Source organism: Eulemur rufifrons, chromosome 18 (genome assembly GCF_041146395.1).
Source record: "Eulemur rufifrons isolate Redbay chromosome 18, OSU_ERuf_1, whole genome shotgun sequence".
Taxonomy (NCBI): domain Eukaryota; kingdom Metazoa; phylum Chordata; class Mammalia; order Primates; family Lemuridae; genus Eulemur; species Eulemur rufifrons.
In genome coordinates this window covers 72282954-72302696 of record NC_091000.1, presented here as the reverse complement: position 1 = coordinate 72302696, position 19743 = coordinate 72282954, and the positions used below count along the sequence as shown (strand labels likewise).

General features: G+C 54.0%; 1 pseudogene; it reads right to left on the bottom strand.

The window, feature by feature from the left end:
- Positions 1-806: 806 nt before the first annotated feature.
- On the bottom strand, positions 807-19504 carry LOC138398830 (rho GTPase-activating protein 27-like; annotated as a pseudogene).
- Between the last annotated feature and the right edge of the window lie 239 nt (positions 19505-19743).

Genomic DNA, 19743 nt, shown 5'->3' with positions numbered 1-19743 from the left:
GGGTAGGGCGGGGGGCCGAGATCTGTAAACTGAGGTGGCTCGTGTCTGAGGAGGGAGGGGCTGCAGACCCCAGGGTTCACACTTCCTATCCTGGGGTTGTGTCCTTTGCCCCACCCCGCAGCCTCTCTCAACTCTTCAGGTTAGGTGGGCACCAGGCAGGGATACCTGACAGCTAGAGGGCCCCCACCCCACCCCCCGGCTGTGCTCTAGTGTGAGAGGAGCCTTTTCTGGGGAGTCAGATCCTCTACTGGGCCCTGAAGAAGTCGCTTTGCCTCTGCAAGCCTCAGTCTCCTCATCTGTAAAATGGGATGGTGTGTGGAAACGGTGCATGTCAAGTGGCAGGTTCAGAGTGCACATTTAGCCAACATGAAGAACCCTTGCGCAGAACACCAGCGGGTCAGGGAGGGCAGGAGCATGGAGCCGGAACAGGAACAGGAAAGCAGGTGAAACTGGGTTGTAGCCAGCCTGCCGGCAGGCCCGCAGCAACATCATCCCTGAGGCCTGAGGAGGGCAGGTCCGGCTGCCCACGCTGGAGGCCGGGTCAGTCCTGTTTGGGCAGCGGGGCAGTTGTCTTAGCTGCTTCACGGTCCGCATAGGACTGGGACACACAGGGTCTTGGTGAAGGGCCTCATTCAGGGGAAGGCCCGACGAAGCCGGGAAGCCCCCTCACCAAATTTCTCCTCCCAGGATGGTCTCTCCCAAAACACTCAGCCGCACACTGTCGCATGCGCACAGGGGGCGACACTGCCATACAAAGCAGAACCCAATTAACCCCAAACAGGACATGCCTCAGAAAAAAATCACATTTTGCGAACTGCCCACCAGGGGTCACCATAGCCTCAGAACCGAGAGGTGAGGACGTCACAACCGCCTGCAGACGCGGGGGAGGCGGAGGGTCTCCTGAAGTCCAGCTGGGTGGCCTCCAGCCGCCCCCAGTCGCAGGTCCGCAGTCAGTGCGGCGGGAAGATATCCGAGCACTGCGGCAGGATGCGCTCCACCACCTGGTTCTGGAACACCATGGTCATGGGCATGCTGGTCTCTTCTGTCTCCCGCCGCAGCAGCGTGGGCCCGAACACGATGGCCACGCTCTGCACCGACATGCGTTTCTGCTTGCCGTGCTCCATCACCCTGCGGCCAGGCAGGTGGAATCAGGGCCCAGAGCTGGAGGGAGCCGTGGAGGGGGTCCTGCCAGGACCCACCACCCCATTCCCACCTACCCGCCCGGCTCACCGGCACAGGTGCTGGAAGAGCAGCCGCAGCGTGTCGCGGTTGGGGGCAGGCAGCGAACCCACCAGGTCACGAATACAGCGGCTGCGCTGGGCCTGGTCGTGCAACTCAAGCAAGGGAAGGATCAGAGGGAGGGAGTCAGACAGGGAGGGAGGAGGAGGAGGGTGGGCTCTGCGAGGGGAGCGGGGTCAGCAAGCATGGTGGCACAGAGCCTGGCCAAGGCGGTGGCCCTAGGCAGGACAGTTCCTCTCCTGCCCCATCCACCCCACCTCTGGGCAACTCCCGAAAGAAGAGCTTCGGCGCGCCTGTGATAAGGTGCACGTCCTCCCAGTGTCAGCGTCGGTCTCCCAGGTCCAGACGCTCATTTGGGGCGGAGGAAGGGAGGTCAGGGCCCCTTAGCGCCTTCAGACCCTGGGGAGAGGCATGGGGACTGGCCTCACCGTGGTCCACCTTGTAGCGCAGCTTCTGGATAGTGGCCAGGTTTCCACTGATGCGGTACAGCCTGTCCATGTCCAGCCCTGGGATGGAGGGAGGCGCGGACCCGGGTTGGGAGGGGTGGGGCTGAAGCCCCTGCTGTGATTCCTACTCAAGGCCTCCTGTTCTTTCCCCACTCAACCCTGCGCCCACCCAGGGGTCTCCATCCTGCAGTCCTGGCAGGAGGCCCGGCCCAGCCCACCCCAAGTACCGCGCACCGCGACCCACCAGGGCACGAAGCGCAGCACCAGGCTCCGCTGCCGCTGGCACAGTGCGGCCAGCGCGCGGCTGAACCTGGTCTGGGGGACAGACTCGTCAGCGCCGCCCAGCGGCCGTCGTCCGGCCCTGCGTCACCCGTGCGTGCCCTCTGCAAGCCGGTACCTTTGATGTAGCCCTTCTACCGTGCCCTCTGCAAGCCGGTACCTTTGATGTAGCCCTTCTACCGCAGCGGCAGCAGCATGGGCCGCCCCTGCAGAAACTTGCGCTCTGCAGACCCCTGGGGCCCAGGGTGGGCGCACCTAATGTAGGGGAAAGTAGGACCTTGTGAGTTGTCAGTTGCATCTGGGTTGTTGGCAGGGCAGGCCCCAGCGGGGCATCACCACCCGCTGAGAGAGGTCTCTGGGATGCTCCCCACCCCGTGCCCTGCACACACTGAGACTCAGCCGCGTGTCATCCTTTTCTCCTGCCAGCTTCCCAGGGCTCACTAGACCGGAAGGCCACATTGTCACTCTCACTTTCCTCCTCCGGGGCGGTGGGGGTGGGGGGAGCGGGCAAGTCTGCAGACCGCAATCACTTAGCTTCAGAGAGGGAGGACCTTGGGCCAGCTGGGGGTCCTTCTGGGGCAGGGCAAGGGACCTGAAATGCCCTCCCAGCAGGCACGGTCCTCAGGCAAAGCGATCTCTCTTCCCTTACCCAGGTTAACTCCCCTCACCTTTACTATGGAACCTCAGCACATTGGCCTCCTTTAGCTGCTCGGAGCTGAACAGGTGTTGGAATCAGTCATCCTGTCCTCCCCTACCCACCTCCCAGTGCCTGGCCCCTCTTCCTGTATTTTCCTCAGCTCTTGTAGACGTAACCCAGTAAGTGGCTCCCAGTTCTGAGCTTCTAATTCCGGCTGGGGCCGGAGTACTGCCGACAACTGCACCAACATCACCTCTCTGGCTCTGGGTTCCTACCTCTATTAATACAGCCAAAAGCTGCACCCAGTGTTGGTTCATAGGGAATTACGGGTCAAAACCCCCCAGGTCATTTCCAGGTAAATAGTTGTCAGAGGGGACCTGACCTATCTCTACTTATACAATTGATATTTTGAACCTAAGAAATGGGAGACTCTTGAAATCAATACTTTCAAACTTTACCTTCTAGTTTCAGCCTGCCATTCCAGCCTGAAGTTGGTTTCCAGAATATTTACTTTTCCTCCTGCCTCCCTCAAAATGGGAAATTCCTCTAGGGTGAGCTCCCCACTGCACGTGGAGAGGGTGCCTGCAGGGCCACCCCCAGGCTGGATTCACAGATGACAGAAGGCAGTTGCTTTGGCATCCTGCCATCCCAGCCATGCAGGGGACACTGCATTTGCAGGGAGTGGCCCTTGCCCACTGGTGCCATGGAGCTCCCTGTGTCCCACAGTGGGCACAGCTGCCCTGTATAACAGCTGGCCACCCCTCCCTAGTGGCCCTAGAGACCTCAGGCCCTGCCTACCACCTCCTGGATGCCATGGGCAATGGCCTTGTGCCAGGTGTTGATGATGGCCTGAGTCATGCTGGATCAGGTACTCCGAGCCATTGCGACTCTGTAGCTAGAGGGACACAAATCACTGGGTCATCTCTGGTTCCCTGAGTCTGCCCTGGGTGTTGGCACTGAGGGAGGTGGGTACAGAGATGGAGGTGACCTGTCCCCTACCCCCAGGAACTCAGAGCCTAATGAAACCAAGGGCTTCCCCCACACTTAAAGCAGTGGGTGACAGCTTCTCTGTGCTACAGATGACCAAACCAAGGCTCAGTGAGTTTTAGCAGCTTCCTCATGGGCACATAGCTAGTGGCAGTGGAGCGCAGATCTGCATGGCTCAGCTGTCGGGGAAACTTCCCCTGCCCCAACCCACCTCCACATGAGCCCCCGAAGGACGTGGCGGCCCTCACCCAGAGCACTGGCCTGCAGAAATCTAAGGAAGGGAAGCTTCCTGAGGGACAGCCTCTGCCACTGGAACTGACAGGGAAGGAGATGTGGGGAGAGAGGATTTGAAAGCGGATCCCAGAGGAAGCGAGTGTCCTCCGTGCCCCTCCCATATGCTCACTGAGGACCTAGAGTGCTGCCCTCCTTTAGCAGCCAGGAGTCCCCACCCTCTCTCACCCCCCAGCCCACTTTACTGAGATGCAGAAATTCGAGAAGCAGAAATTAAACAAAATGCCAGAAGAAAACTGGCTACAACAGGCCTGAAGCTCCAAGCCCTTTCTGAGTGGATGGATCCTCCGTAGCCTCTGGCTCTGAGGACCAAGTTCAGGGTTAATGTCAATGTTGGGCAGTGGCAGCCCCCGCCAACCCTGCCCTTTAGGTCCAGTGGGAGAGGCAGCAGAAGCTGTCTCGAACAAGGAACAACTTCTAGCATCAGAGAGGACTGTCCTTCGACTGTCCTTTTAAACTCATACATGAATATTATTAATATTTAAACTGCTTTAAAAATGAAGAAAAAAAGAAAAACGCATGTTCCACCCCTCCACCTCCCTTGCAATGACCAGAGACCCTTGAGCGGTGGCCAGCACAGCCCCACTGTGATCTAAGCAGGCAGGGGCCCCGCTGGGGATGACCTCAGAGAGTGGCCTAATGACATTTCTAAAACAACCTCCATTCTCTGTGGCAGCTCTCTCAAAACATAGTCAGCTCGTATCTGAAAGTTTCATGCAGAAGACAAAGCTGTTCTGCAGATTCGTTCTGGTTAAAAAAACAAAATGTGGCCAAGCTACATAGCTACCCAGCAACGTACTGCAGGACACGTCAATCCTGCCGCACGCACAGGCAGGCTGAGGGTACTAGCGGCTCTTGGGGGACTGATACTAACGTTTTCTGTGGCTTTGGGGTGACTAGGAAGACCTGGTGTGGACATCTCCTGGGCCCCACTAACCCATCTGTCCTTGATGATATAGAATTTTGGGCTGTCTCTTGAGGAACGTCCTGGAGTTGCCTACAGGCCACCCGGAGTGGAGAGAGGGTGGCCGCCAGCTAGCCAGGAGGCAGGGGGTTCCTTGACCTCCACTCAGGACTGTCAGCCTCCCCTTGGCCTGAGCAGCTTCCAACAGCACCATCTGCCTCCTGCTCCTGGCCAGCACAGACAGCTCAGAAAGTCCTGCTCCGACACTTTCATCAAAAGCCCACAGATGACCTTCATAAGAGAACTGTTGGAAGGCTGTCCCTCGAGGTCAGGGAAGGCACATGGCTAGCAAATGTGATGTCCCTCCTCCACGTGACACTATAGCAGACATTGCTAGTTGATCACAGAACCCTACCCTGCCAAGCCTGGAGAAGGCTCCAGAATTCTCAAGGTAGCTCCAAATCAGAGTAGCTCATGAGACGAAACCAGTTTTCCAACTCTGCTCTGTAGATATCCTGGTTGTAGAACTGAATGAACCTTGGTGAATCATCAGAAAGCTACACACTCAGGCTCCTTGCAGAATGGCTTTTTCTCAGCCGAGGTACAAGGTTATGCTTTTGGCTATCATCACCATATGGTACCCAACAGCCCTGAGACTCCTAACTAAACCTCCAGGGAGCTCTTTTGCAGACACTGGCCTCATGCCTCTAGATCCCATGTTTGTGGAGCTACACACTAGACATTTTTTAAGAGCTAAGGTTTAGGCTGGGTGCAGTGGCTCACGTCTCTAATCCCAGCACTTTGAGAGGCTGAGGCCGGAGGATTGCTTGAGGCCAGGAGTTTGAGACCAGCTGGGACAAAAAAGCAAGACCCTGTCTCTACAAAAAATTTTTAAAAAATTGGCCAAGCATGGTGGTGTGATGGTGGTGTGTGCCTGTAGTCCTAGCTACTCGGGAGCCTGAGGCAGCAGGATTGCTTGAGCCCAGGAGTTTGAGGTTGCTGTGAGCTATGATGATGCCATGGCACTCTAGCCTTGGTGACAGAATGAGACTCTAACTCCAAAAAATAGAAAAAGAAAAGAAAAAGAAAAATGAGACAGCACGTGAACAGTGAAGGGCGTGCCGTGGGAGGACCCTCGCCTGCTGGGGGAGCCTGGCAGCCCGTCCACCGCCCTGGCTTACCCACTGGGGACCCAGTCCAGTGGGAAGCTGGGCTCTGGCCCAGGGGCAGGATGGGGACCCGGGGAGAAAGAGCAGGTTGCCCAGCCCATCAGAGTAAGCACTAGGGCCGGGGAGCTTCCTGCCTCAGGTTGGGATGCTGCCACCATTCTAGCGGCCACTGTTCTAGGCACACAGGGTCCCATCTCCCAGAGGCCTCTACTTCTCACCACCCTCCAGGGCAAGGACGAGTAACTCAGCTCCTGGGGAGGGAACTACAGAATCCATGGCCTTGAGCCCTGAGAATTCCAGCCCCAGCTCTTCCCAGGTGCTCCTCTTTGGGGCTTGCCTACAGTGAGGGTCCCTGGACAACAGGACGACACTTCCCTCCTTCTGGATTTGCCTTTGCGGACCCAGGAGAGAGAAGCCCCTTTCAGCTCCACCGTGTACTCAGGGGTGCAGAACCTGGAAGACTGCCTCTGTGGGACGGGGAGGAAGGGTGGGCAGGGTCACAGGGAGCCCTCAGCTCCGAGAGGCCTGCTACCACACTGTGGCTGTAGGGACAGGATGAGGTGGCTGGGTGAAAGGGACCCAACGGTTCCTGGAACTCAGAGATCCTGCTGGCTGGCTTGTCCCTTGCTGCTTGTCCGCCCAGGAGACAGACGGAAGGAGCAGAGCCCCGTCCCTGTGAGCAGGTGTGTTCAGCCCCAGCCTCCCCGCCCTCCAGCCTCGAGCTGTCCACCCTCAAGGACTGCTCCCCATCCCCGAGTGGCTAAAACTGCTTGTCCTGGGGTGAACCTGCTGTCGTCACCCGCTCCCTGCCAAGGCCCAGCTCCTTGGACACTCACAGACCGCTGTCTCAGATCTGGTCTGTTCTAAGCCAGACAGGGTGGCTGGGGGGGGGGTCCCTGCCCTGGGGGCCTGGGCCTCACCAGGCCAACTGCAGTTGGGGTCTGTGAGTCCTTGAAGAACGTCAGGACACCACCCTCCAGCACCGGCCAGGAGGCCCTCCAGTGCTTCCTCCTAGATGGGGGTGGGGAAGCAGCGGGTGGGCAGGACTTAGATTTGGTCTAGGCTGAGGCCCCTCCTAGCCCCAGGAGCAGGGCACAGAGCTTAGGAACAGGCCTAGGGCACCCGACTGTGAGGGGTGGACTCCCAAATCTAACACCTGGTAGCCAGGTGACCTTGGGCAAGTCATTTTAATCTCTCGGTGCCTCAGGTTCCTCACAGGACCTCTCATGAGGTCACTATGAAGATTAATAAGAGCCTGGCATGTGGGGAGTGAACTTCATCTTTAAGGCCCACCCTGCCCAGGCCGCTTTCCCTTGTCCACCGTCCTGGTGCGATGCGGCACTCCTGCCTTGTCCAGGGTCCTGATCTAAGAGAAGGGGAACGAGCAGGGAGTCCAGAGAGTGAGGCATGGGGGGCAGAGGCCAGTCTCCCCCTCGGCTGCAACCCCCCACGGGCTGGGCCTGTGTCTCCACTGAACGCTCCGTACCAGCCCAGCCTCCTGGCTGGAGCAGGTGGCACCTGCTCCCTGGCAGCAGCGACAGGAGAGATTCCTTCCCACTTCCCAGCCTTACCCACCTCTGGGGGCTAGTGCTGGGGCCATGGGGGAGACAGATGTGTCCCACCCAGTCTTTGCCTCCAGGATCTCCAGAAACTCCCCGTTTCTTCTGTGGTGGTCCTGCCAGGGCCTTCATGTCATCCCCTTACCTTCTCCTCAGGAGGGCTGGCCTGGGCTGGAGTGTCACTGTCATGGCTAGATTTGTGCATGCTTCGAGGAGCAGGGACAGGGACCTGGGGAGGAAGACACTGTCATATATAGTCTCCCCGTCTCTCCCCAGCTGGTTACCTGGGGCAGCTCCGACTGGACGGAGGAGTCGTCTGGGCTGTAGAAGTATTGTTTGTTTCCCGTGCTGGTCCTCCAACCTCACCCGCTGTGGGGAGTGGGAGGATCAGGGCCCCCCACCCAGCTCGTGAGAGGAGAGAAAAGGCTCCCTCCAACCGGTGTCCAGGTCAGCAGCAGGAAGCTCGGAGAGGCAGATGCAGGCGACTCCGAGTCTTGGGCTGGCTTAGGGTCTGCGTGGGAGCTGCGGTTTAGAGTGCCAAGGGGAGCTCATAGTGAGGAAAGTAGAGAGGAGCCACCCGCGGCTGTCTGGGTCCATCTGCCCACTGCCCCTACCTGCTCTGGGGTGAAGTGGTTGGTGTAAAGCTTCTGCTTGTCCTGGCTGATGTGACAAGACCAGCCGGGGGGTGTGGTGAAGGGAGAGGTGGGGCCGGGCTCCCGAGGGAGCCCAGGGGGAATAGTCTTCCTCTGGGTAACTGGTCAGCAACTCAGGGTAGTCCGTCTTGGGAATGGGGAGCTGCAGGGACCAGCCCACCCCTTGCCATTGGGTCCCTGGGGCCGAGTGGAGCAGGGGGCGGGGCCAGAGGGATCGCAGATAGCCCCGCCCCTCGCCCTCTGGTCCCTGGGGCGGCCGGGGCCAGTCTCGGGCGCATCCCCTCCCAGGCGTTGTCGCCCGTCAAGGGGCTGCAGAAGACCCTGCGGCTCTCCTCATCCCAGCATTGACTCCACTTGGTCTCCAGGCTCTCGCGGCTGCCCACGGAGGTCGGGGAGGTGGCTGGGATAGCGGAGACCTCAGCAGTCTCAAAGGGCGACTCCCAGGTCGTCACGCCCGTGTCCGGGTTTTAGTACTAGGGGCGCCCAGTGCTGGTGCCTGTGTGCGTCCCCCACACAGGGCTGGGGTGGGGGGCCGCGGCAACGCCCGGAGAAGTGGCCTGAGGCTGCCTCTCTACGTTGGCACACACGGGCTCCGGGGGTTTGTCCACCTAGGGAAGGAGGAAGGAGACGTGACTTTCAGAGGACCACTGGGGTCACACAGTCCTGACTTGGCCACTTGCCGCTTGGGTGACCTTCAGAAAGTCACAATGCCTCCCTGCCTCAGTTTCCCCAGGTATAAAATGTCTACTCTGCCCATTCCAGAAATTGTAGTGAAGATAGAATGAGGAAATGTTCTTGAAAGTGCTTTTCAAAGTATTTAGTGCTGCAGATGGATGGGACAATTGCATTAATTGTATTTATTACCAATAATAAGATATCGATAACCCAGATCTCACAGCTGTGTACTCACAGAGGCAAGTAAGATGTTGGGCAGGAACAAAGAAGTGGCCTGGGTGCTCCCTGGGCCCAGCTCGCATCGCCTTTTACCGACTAATTCCTTTCTCCCTGCCTCCTTTTCAGAGCTGACTTCTCTGTCCCTCACTTAGACACCAGCCCCCTGGTCGGAAGGCCTTCCACACTCCCTTGATGACAGATCCGGTCCTCCTTCAGCCCGACTGGGCTGGGGCTGCGCCGCCTCTGCCACGGCCTCAGTGCCGGGTGTCTCACCTGGCTTCTCGCTCTGCCGCCTGCGAGAGCACGACCAGCTGTAGGTCACCAACTCGCAACCCCTCTCTAGGCTCACACATCCAACTGCTGCCGGGTGTCCTTTGTAGGCCTGGGAAGATGTCCAAAATCAAATTGTCTCCCTTTCTCGTGTCAGCATCACCTGTTACACAGGTAGAATCATCTGTGACTCCTGCCTCCTTAGCGTCATCTGTCGCTGAGCCCTGGGGATCCCTGCGCCTGAACCTTTCAGACCCTACGGCTTCACGGGTCACACGGGTTAGAACAGGGAAACGCTGCCACAAGGAAGCCAGCACACACGACAGACAGGTACCCCACGGGGCAACTGGTCTGGTCTCTTGACGAGTCAGCGTCAAGGCAAAGGAAAGGGTGGGGGGTGTTCAAAAGCGATTAAAGAGACAGCCAGAAGCAAGGCACGACCTTGGACTGGATCCTGGTGCAAACAAACCAGGAGAGAGAGAGACTGAGGGAGAGAGAGAGATGTGTTAGGACAACGGAGGCAATTTGACTATAGCCCAGGTCTTAGACAACATTCAGGAATGAATGTTAATTTTGTCAGCTATAATAATGGTAGGGTGGTTATGAAAAACAAAACATTACTTTTCAGAAATGCATGCTGAAGTTTTCAGGTGTGAAATAGGATGTCTAGAATTTATGACTCCTCAGTGGAAAATAAATAAATAAAATTAGCCTATCAGTTATTAAATGAAGCTCGAACAGATCGAATTCTCCTAGTAAAAGAGTCAGCTCAGGTTTTAAAATGCAGTGATATGATGTATACAAGACATACAGTTTAAAAAATGATAATGGTTGAAAATAAAAAGATTTATTTTTAATGTAATATAATGTAAAATAAAGAGTGGCCGTATTAAAAATAGAAGGGTAAAATGTAAGATTAAGCACTAAAACACGATAAAGAGAGATGACATGTAGTGACAGGAATGCACAATTCATAAAGATAGAATACTCAAAATCTGCACGCTCCCAAAAGCAGCATCGTTAAATATGAAAAGCAAAAACTAATAAAAGCACCAGAAGAACTTTATAGGGAAAATTTGAGAGGGAGGTTTAATAAAACTTCATCAGAATTAGCATAAAAGACAAAAACCAAAAAGGATACAAAGGAAGTGAAACTTTGAATTATACATAATCAATAAACTTAATAAACTTGATTTAAAATAAAAAAACAAAAAAAAAAAAAAAAGAAAAAAAAACACACACACTCACACACACAAAAATAAACTTGATTTGATACATGAGGGACCTTTTATCCTTTAAATAGAAAGTGTACATTTTTTCCATATGTCTATGAAAAACTTAGAAAAAAATCATTTACTTGGCCACAAAGAAATTAATAAATTTTAAAAGCATAATATATACAAATCTAGAGAAAACAAATGCTTTTGTAGTAAAATATAAAATGACCAAAATTAACTAGAGAACTAGTAGATACTTGCATAGATCTAATTAACACTGAGAAAAAAATCTGCCACTGAAAAAGCCCCGGGTCCAGAGGGTTTCATGGGAGGGAATCGTAGAAACCTTTAGATTTTACCTCTGGCAACACTTTCCTCCTCCAGGAGGCAGCCCTAGAACTTCCTCTCCCAGCTAGATCCTGCACCCAGCAGACACGCCACCACATCATATCACAACCACAGCATATCGCATTGTCACGTCGTGTCATGTGCTTCCCATGCCCCAGGGCCTGGCACTGACCACCCGTGCAGGCTGACATTTCAGTACTGATGCCCATCCCCTCCCACTGCTGGACTCGGTCAGCTCTAGGAAGGGCAGAGAAAATAGGTGCAGAGGGAGGCCGACTGCTGGGGCCCGGGAAGGAGGAGAGGAGGTGGGTGGGCTTGTCAAGGGCCCATCTCAGGAGGCCTGGGGCTGCCGGGAACCAGGGGCTGAGAGGCGAATAATGAGGCCGGGGCTCCAGGGAGATCCCCAGAGGACCATGGGGCCACCTCCCAGCCTGCAGGGGACGGAGGGGTAGGTGGGGAGAGCTCCGGGTGGCCAGAGCTATGTGGGGTGGGGGGTGACCCAAGAACCTGCTCTCTCACAAGCCAGGTCACAGTCTGGGCAGCGGGGCTCCCGGGCCCTGGGGCAGCAGGTGAGTCACGGGGAGGGAAAGTCAGGCCAGGTGTGTGGAAAGCAGCCAGCAACCCAGGGCTGCCCTAGTGGGGGGCGGGGAGCTCCCTGGAGTCCCCTCAGCTTAGCTGCAGGGCCCCTGCTGTTACCAACCCCACTTTCCAAAGGCCCTTGGCTGGCCCCGAGAGAGGACAGGTGGATCTGTCCCAAGGCCAGTTGCTGTATCTCAGACATGGACACCTCGGGCTTCCCTTGGAGTTTGCCCCAGGAAGTGGGAGCGGGTCTGCGATCCAGAGAGGAGGGGTCACCAGGTGAGTTTTTGGACGGGATAGGGAAGGGCCTAGTGGGGAGTCTGGGGGAGGGGGGAGGACAGGGAACCGTGGCCGCCCCCTTCCCCAGGTGGGGGGTCCACTCACAGTTCCTGGAGGAGGGAGGACGAGGGCCCTGGGCTCCTTCCTGTGCAGGCTGCCTGCTCAGGTGCGGCGCCTCCTGGGCTGTTTGTGTAAGAAGTGGCAACTGGGTCGTAACTCTTCCTCCCAGTGGCCAGTGTCCGGCAGCAGCAGTGGGCTCCCGGCCGGCTCTCCCGCCTCTGGGGTGGGATGGTGACCGCACCCAGAAATAAGGACTGTGGTCTCGGGGGAGGGGCCTCAGAGGCTTTCTCCAGGCTTCCCTGGCTCCCTGAGTGGCCACCTTGGAGGAGAGATGTCCACCCAGCTCACCTCCCTCCTCCATCTCTCCCTCCTCAGAAGCCTTTGCTTCTGCCCTCTCCTGGGATGTCAGATTCTCCTACTGCACCCTCAGCTGCAGATAGCAAGGTCAGGGTTTGGAATTCATGGCCACGACAGGGCTGGGCACATAGGTGTGTGCAGAAAAGTGAGCACTTGTTTGCCTTTGGCTTGTACTGTTCTTGCTGAGGGTAACAGGGTGGCTAACTCTGAAGGCCACCTGGCTGAAATAGGGCCCAGAACTGACCTGGACACAGCCACTTCCTGGCTGTGTGACCTTTGGCCAGTCACTAAACCTCTCTGAACCTGTTTGTACTCAGGGCAAATTGGGGTACCTATGCCTGCCTTCCAAGATGCCGGGAGCTTAACCCTGGGTGCAAGCCTTTGAATGAGAGCCCACGGGACTGTTAGCTCCTTTGGGACTGTGTCTTATGATGCTTTGGGTCCCCAGTGTGCAGCAGGGTGACCAGCACACACCAGGTGTCAGTATGTGCTATTTGAGTGAATGGTGAATGACAAGGCTGTAAAAAGCCGTACATGGCAGAGGCTCCTCTCTTCTGGGGGTGCCCTGGGCCTGCCGAGTAGCCTGCCCCAAGCCCTGAGCTGATGCCCTGCAGACAGGCACCCTTCACCCTCCCAAGTGACCCTGGTCGCCTCCCTCCTCACATCCTTGCCTCTCTGTTCTGGGCCCTCCCTCATCTTTTCTCCCAGGATCCCCTCTCAGCAGCCTCCTCCTCCCCATCCTCAGCCTCCCAGTCTCCTGGCTCTTGCCCCTCCACTTAAACTTGGGGAAGGCTCCACCCTCGGCCATATAGCGGCTCTGGCCAGTTGTCTACACGCCGTTCTCATCCTCACCTTCGCACCTGCCTTCAGCAACTGGAGATGCCAGGACCTGGGGGATCTCCTTCCTCCTTGGTTTGGGCTCTTAGGTGCTGGCCCCTGGGCAGACTTACAGAGCCCTGGTTCATGGTCAAGGGCTGCCTCGCCCCTCCTCAGCGCACACTCTCTGTGCACACTGTCCAAGGGCAAGGCCATTCCCCCACCTCCAGGGCACAGCTCAGAGGGGCAGGCACACTCTCACCGTCACTGGGACAGAGAATGGGCCCGGGAGCGCGCCACCGGGAGCCTGCCCAGAAAGGAAGGGGCTCTGGGGGAAGGAGAGCTGGCATCCAGCCACCTACCCCAGAGAAGCTGCCTGCCTGCTGGCAGAGCCACGGGGCACGTGGCCCCACCTGCATCCCGGTCCGCCAGGTGCTGTTCCCCACCCTGGCCACCAGGGGGAGGGCTGCCCCCGAAGAAACCCCAGTGAAGGCTGCGCAGACCCGAAGGGAAGCGCACTGAGGGGGACCCCAGGTCGTCTGAGGGGACCGCCCGCTACTGCCCAGCGCTTCCGCACCCCGCCCCATTTAAGGGTCTCCACAACCCTGATCCTTAGGTACAGTGCTTACACTGGGGACACTGGGCTGGGGCAGTTAGGTGGCTCATCAGCAGCTGGCAGGGCACCCAGGGGAGTCAAATCCAAGCCTCTGCCCCTCCCTTTGGGCTGAGGAACAAACCAAGACCCCGACAGGAAGTGAGCCCCCCAGAAGTGAACCGCCCGTGGGAAATCACGCCCCTGGCGAAGGGGTCAGACGGTTTCTGCGCATCTTGTTTTCCTCAGGGCGCCCCTCCCTGAAAAGTTGCTAAAGTCCGAGATGTCAGGGCCCGCGGAAGGATTCTGAGGATGTAAGAGTGTTTTTAAAACATGCTCTATTTTCAATTTCCCAAATTAACACAACTGGACTCGGAAGAGAGAACCCCCCCACCCTTACCATAACTGGTCTTCTTTCTGAAACAAACTCATGGAGAGGTTTTGGGTTTTGGTTTTTTTTTTTTTTTTTTTTTTTTTTTTTGAGACAGAGTCTCACTCTGTTGCCCAGGCTAGAGTGAGTGCCGTGGCGTCAGCCTAGCTCACAGCAACCTCAAACTCCTGAGCTCAAGCGATCCTCCTGTCTCAGCCTCCCGAGTAGCTGGGACTACAGGCATGCACCACCATGCCCGGCTAATTTTTTCTATATATTTTTAGCTGTCCATATAATTTCTTTCTATTTTTAGTAGAGATGGGGTCTCGCTCTTGCTCAGGCTGGTCTCGAACTCCTGAGCTCAAACGATCCGCCCACCTCGGCCTCCCAGAGTGCTAGGATTACAGGCGTGAGCCACCACGCCTGGCCTGGGTTTTGGTTTTTTCAAAAAAGAAAGAAAGAAAGAAAAAAAGAAAGAAACTGAAATGTTGGAAACAGCCCAAAAGGGAAATGGATGCCTGCCATTCACATCCATCTCCTCTGAACCCCCAAGCTCCCGGGAGAGAGGCGAGGCCGCTGGAGCCAGTGCAGGGCCGCAAGCCCCACCCCACGTCCAGGTGCGTTTCAGACTACAGATCAGCTGCAGGACAGCACACACCCGCCAGAGGTTACATAACCTCCTGGCAGGGCTTGGGCTGCACCCTGCGATTAAGTTTAGTTGCATTTCTGCAGCAAAACATGAATATTCACGCCAAGTGTGATAAAGACTGTCAACATCCTCATATTGGTTCAAATGAAATTTTGTCACCGGGTGAATTACAAAATCCTTTGGGCTTCCAGGGAGCTTTGGCACTTGGGAATTGCAGAGAAGGGATTGTGAGCCTGTACCTCTCTCATTTTGGGTTTGGGGAAAGTGAGTTCGCCCGAAGTCCGTGAACACAGTGGCGGGCGTCTAGCGGGATGCTAAGCTGAGCAGGTCTCCTCGCACCCTGGCTCCATGCAGGCGCGGCCACCCGCCCCCCTCTACCCCAGCGCCTAGCTGTGTACCTGCTGCTCTGGGCTCTCCTCCCGCTGCTGGCCTTGCACATCCAGGATGGCCTCATAGACATTCTCAGAGTCTCTGCGTGCCAGGGGCCATGGGCACACCCAGGAGCCCACCACGCTGCAGGCCTTGTAGCGGCTGGGGCTCCTGAGGAGGCCGGCAGGAGGCACTCGGTGGTGCCTGCCAGGTCGTCCAGGGACCTACTGCGCTGGCTGCCTGGGTGCTGAGGGCCGCACGTCTGGGCAGGCCAGGTGCCAAGTTGCTGCGTTTCCTAGGGGAGTCTTCTCTTAATTAATTTGTTGGGGGGGTTCCCTATAGAGCCACTCGAGTCTTGGGGAATTGCCCCAGGCAACTCCCACTCAGGACCCCGGTCACCCAGGGCTGCCAAGGCTGGGAGGTGATTAAGATGCCCCTTCTCTTCAGAGCTGAGGAACTCAGTCTCTCACTTATCTAGGATCCAAAACAACAATTCTTAGTAAAAGAACCAGCTCAGAGAAAACCAAGACCATCAACCAAAAATGGGAGGTCTGAAGTTCAGGACCACTTGCCAGTTCCACCAAAGGAGAAGCTCTGAGCGGAGGGCCCAAAACGGTCATGCCAGTACCTGGTGCTGACTTTGTGCGGCTCCTTCGGCGGTCCTGAGTCTTCTCTGAGCCCCACGTCTGGGTGTCAGTCTTGTCAATGGAAAAAAGCCAAACTCTGTAAAATAATTTTAAAGAGATTTACTCTGAGCCAAATTTGAGGGCCATGAACTGGAACCACTCCCAAGAAGCCTTGAGCAAGTGGACTCGCTGTGGCTGGGTTACAGTTTGGTTTTATACATTTCAGGGAGGCAGAGGTTATAGGTAAAGTCATAAATCAATACATGGTAGGCATACATTGGTTTGGCCCAGAAAGGTGGGCCATCTCAAAGAGGTGGCTTACAGGTTATAGGTGGGTTTAAAGATTCTTTGACTTGTAATTGGTTAAAGACATGGAGCTTTGTCTAAAGGCTTGGAATGTTTTAACATAGTTGCTGTTTATCAGAGAGGAGCCACTGGACATAGATTTGTTGTGTAAATAGAGGACCTGCAGGTTTGTCTTGCATACCCTTAGACCTGTCAATGGGTTACAAGGGATGTCCCCAAGAAGGGAGTGTGGCATGATGAGGCATGTCTCACCTCCCTCCTCCTGGCAGGCAATTTAGTTTTAGGATATTTCTTTGGCCATGAGGGGATCCATTCAGTCAGCCGGTGGGGGGTGAGCCTTAAAATTTTATTTTAGTTCACACTTAGAAACATTTACTCTGAGGCTGCTTCACACCCAAGGAGAAATCAAGGAAATTAACTCACACTCAATATAAATTTCCAAATATTAAATCCTCTGTCTTCCTGCCCCACCCCTATTTCTTATTCATTAGCAGAAGAGCTGAATCATGATGATTTACATAACTGATAAAATTTCTATTGCTTTTTTCTCTTCTTGGAAGGAAGGTGTTTTGTGATCCATTATTTGTTTATATCTAAATTCATTTTGATTTGGCTTGGTTTCGGTTTCTCTCCTTTGTTTTCTTTACTTCTGTCTTTCTCCTCTTAATAGTTTATTGTCTAATCCACCGGCTTTTAGGTTTTATCTTTGATCATTTGCGAGGTATGCCAAAAGAAATGACTGACATTTTTCAGGAGATTAATAAGTAAAGAAAGTTGGCATATAAGAAATAGTAAATCTTGAAATTTGGGCACCATGGCTTATGCCTATAATCCCAGCTATTTGGTAGGTTGACGTGGGAAGATCCCTTGAGGCCAGGAATTTGAGATCAGCCTAGGCAACACAGTGAGACCCTGTCTCTGAAATAAAATAATAATAGCAAATCTTAAGAAACGAGAAGATAGTAGGCTGGGTGCAGTGGCTCATACCTATAATCTTAGCACTCTGGGAGGCTGAGGCAGGAGGATTGCTTGACCTCAGGAGCCCCAGATCAACTTGAGCAAGAGTGAGACCCCATCTCTACTAAAAATACGAAAATTAGCCAGGCATCATAGCACACACCTGTGGTACCAGCTACTAAGGAGACTGAGGCAGGAGGATCGCTTTAGCACAGGGGTTTGAGGTTGCAGTGAGCTACCATGACATCACTGCACTCTAGCCAGGGGTAAGAAAGTGAGACTGTCTCAAAAAAAAAAAAAAAAAAAAAGAGAGAAGATAGTATAAGTCCCCATGAAGTTTGGGTTCTGAGTTCTACGTATTCCTGGCATCCATGTTCCCACCCAATCTGACCAGATGGTATAGTGGTCCCAGCTGGCTCCCTTGGATCACATTGCCAGGCCACTGGGATCACTGAAAACACAGCACAGTTTAACGTAATAAAAATAAACCCTTTGACAGTCTTCTGCATGCTGAATACTCTATGTTCGTGCCTTTCAGAAGGCATGGCAGCTGCTTGAAACACAGAGATGTGGCAACACCTTCATATTTACTTTAGGATTCAGAGCTCCCTCAGGACTAGCAAGTTGCAGGTCCTATAATCAAATTGTATCTTGTGTAAGGCACAAAAGCACTCAATATTCTTTCCCTTTGTTTCCTTTTCTGTGAAGAGATAGGCATGGCGACCCAGACAAAGGCTTGCCCTGGAGCTGGCACAGGATCCAGACGTGACGTGCGGGTAAGATTTCCAGGACGTGCTTCAGCAGCTGCTGGCTCCGTCGGCTGGCCTGCAGTGGCGGCCCACCATCAGTGAGGCTAAGTTTTCAGGACTTCCCTGGGGCAGTGCAGAGGAAGGGAACCCAAGGAGGGTGACAGACCAGGTAGACCAATGACTTTCATGGGTAGTTAGGACTCAGTACTAATCGAAGTGTTTTGAACCACAGGATATTTGGGAGTGGCTAATCGGTCACAGTAGCCTTAGAAATGAAACAGGTGAGTAGTCTATGCTGGATCTATTTAACAGCAGTAATTTAGGTCTTGTTCCAGTTATCTATTTTTGTATAACAAATTGCCTCAAAACTTAGTCGATTAAAACAACAATCATTATCTTGAACAGCTCTGTGGATTTTTTTCTTTTTTGTAAAAGAAATATGACATAAAATTGACTACTTTAACCATATTTAAATGTGCAGTTCTGTAGCATTAATGACATTTACAATGTTGTGCAACCATCAGCACAATCCATCTACAGAACTCTTTTCGTTTTCCAAGAGTAAAGCTCTATGCCCATTAAACACTAACTTTCCATCCCCGCTCCCCTACCCTCTGGCAACCACCATTCTATTTTCTGGGTCTATGAATTTGCCTATTCTAGGTACCTCATATAAGTGGAAAAATATAATATTTGTCTTTTTGTGACTGGCTTATTTCATTTAGCATAATGTCTTCAAGATTCATCTGTGATGTAGCATGTGTCAGAATTTCTTTCCTTTATAAGGCTGAATAATATTCCATTATATGCATATACCACATTTTGCTAAATGGATAAATCCATGTATCCATCAATGGACATTTGGGTTGTTTCACCATTTGGTTATTGCAGATAATGCTGCTGTGAACACTGCTGTACACATATCTGTTCAAGTCCCTGCTTTCAATTCTTTTCAGTATATACCCAGATGTGGAATTCCTCAATCATATGGGAATTCTATGTTTAATTTTTTTGAGGAATCACCATACTGTCTTCCACAGCAGCTGAACCATTTTACATTCCACCAGCAATGCACCAAGGTTCTAAATTCTCTACATGCTCACCAGCACTTGTTATTTTCTGAGTTTTGCTTGTTAATGGGTGTGAATGTGGGCAGTTCTTGCTCGGGGTCTCTCAGGTAGCTGTAATCAGATGGTGGCTGGGCTGAGATGGCTGCAGTAGCCGGGGCTGGTGGGCAGTGCTCCCTGAATGCAGCCCCCCCATGTGGCTAGTTCTGGCTTCCCCACAGCACAGTGACCTCAGGGTAGTTGTACTTCTTATATAGCTCCTGCCTTCCCCAAAGGGAGTACTCCAAGACACAGGAAGTGGAAGCTGCCAGTGTCTTAAGATCTAGGCCTAGAAAATGGCATGAGATCACTTTCACTGTATTCTTTAGTTAAGCTCTCAGAAGTCTGCACAGTTTCAAGGGGAGGGGACATAGAGGCTACCTCCCAAGTGGAGGAATGTCGAGGAATGCCAAAGAATTGGTGGCCATGCTCAGTCTGCCCGACCGAATCATCACAGTGGGGAATTGTGGTCTCTCATGAAGCTGAGTCACAGACCTGAGGTATGTTGGTTGCAGAGGATCCCAGATCCTCCTGAAGAAGTTCCCTGTGATGTGGCTTCAAGTGTGTGCTGCAGTTTTCTTCCAGGTCTTCCCTAAAGAGACAGACATTCACTGGAGAAGGGGAGATATTCATCCTTCCAGTGTGCTACTTAATACTGGATTTTGAGTTAGCACATGTACTTGGATACTCAAAATGCCTTTCTTTCTCCTGCTTAAGGTAGGGGCTTCTGGATATTAGAGGACTACGGGAGCTGTGGCCCAAGTCCTCACAGTGGGCTCAGCAGGTCTGCAGACATGCTAGTGGTTATCCCCCCATTCCTAAATGTGGCATTGGAATAGATGTCCTCAGCAACTGGCTCCTGCCATGTGGGGTGAGGGCTTTTATGGTTGGACAAACCTGGGGGAAACTTCTTCATTAAATGAGTGAACCCAAAGCCACTCCCCACCCCTGAAGGGACGAGTCACCACCAGTGATTTGGAAAGTGAAGAGGCGCTGATTCTGATCACAGCCCCACTGACAGGTGCCTAAATAGCC